Genomic DNA, 1,096 nt, shown 5'->3' with positions numbered 1-1,096 from the left:
TTTTTTTTTTTGGTACCGGGGATCGAACTCAGGACCTTGCACATGCAAAGCAGGTGGCGGAACCACTGAGCTAAATCCCCGGCCCCTATAGATTAATTTATTTAATCCCCAGAACAACTACGAGAGGTTGGTGGTATTAGTGCCACTTCACAGTTGAGGTGACTGAGGCACACAGAAACTAAGTGGCTCACTCTAGATCACAGTACTAACTAGTTGGCAGATCCAATGTTCAGACCTAGACTGACTGGCTCAAGGGTCTCTGATCTTAGCCACTCTGTTTTAAAGCCTTTTTTCAGTCTAGCCAGTTGTATCCCAGTATCATTTTAGATCTTGGGAAGTACCATGTTATCTCAGCAATGTGATGGTAGTATGAGCAAGAAGAGAAGGAGGGCTGGGGATGTGGCTCAGAGGCACAGCGCCTGCCTGGCAAGCATGAGGCCCTGAGTTTGATGCCTGGTACCATACACACAAAAAAAGTGTATCGGGGGGCGGGGATTTAGCTCAGTGGTTCTGCCTGCCTGCATTGCAAGTGCAAGGTCCTGAGTTGGATCCCCAGTAACAAAAAAAAAAAAAAAAAGAGGAGGATGGTTTTTCTTTTCCTTTCTCTCTGTTTTATCAGATAGGAAAATATTTCCCAACATCCTGAACAGAGTTGCTCTTATGTCCTCTTGGCTAGGGGAATAAGATTCTTGTAACTGGTCTCCAGTCATCAGGAGAGAGAGAGAGAGAGGAGACCCATCTCTGAGCACATAGCTTTTCTTTCTGAACAAAATCTTGGTTCTCTAAGAAAACAATCAATGGATGAGACCACCAGCCATGTCTATCACAAAGGCAATCAGACCATGAGGTCAATAGTAAATCAAAGTGTGTAAGCACTGAACTGAGTTCCAACCTCAATCTACCATTCAGTGAGCAGATGATCCTGGAAAATTATTTAACTTCTCTGAGCCTGGGAGGTTAAAAACCATCATTCTATTCCTTAAGATTGTGTAAGAGCTCAAGTCAGTGTAGCTAAGATGCCCAGCAAATACATAATAGTCATCTCAATGTAGGTCTTCATACCGTGTACTTCCCACATACTAAACACAGAGGGCTG

This window comes from Heterocephalus glaber, unplaced genomic scaffold (genome assembly GCF_053883595.1).
Source record: "Heterocephalus glaber isolate CG9 unplaced genomic scaffold, H.glaber_assembly_v1.0 deba00001111, whole genome shotgun sequence".
Taxonomy (NCBI): domain Eukaryota; kingdom Metazoa; phylum Chordata; class Mammalia; order Rodentia; family Bathyergidae; genus Heterocephalus; species Heterocephalus glaber.
The sequence above is the reverse complement of the archived record's forward strand: the minus strand, read 5'-3'. Positions refer to the sequence as shown.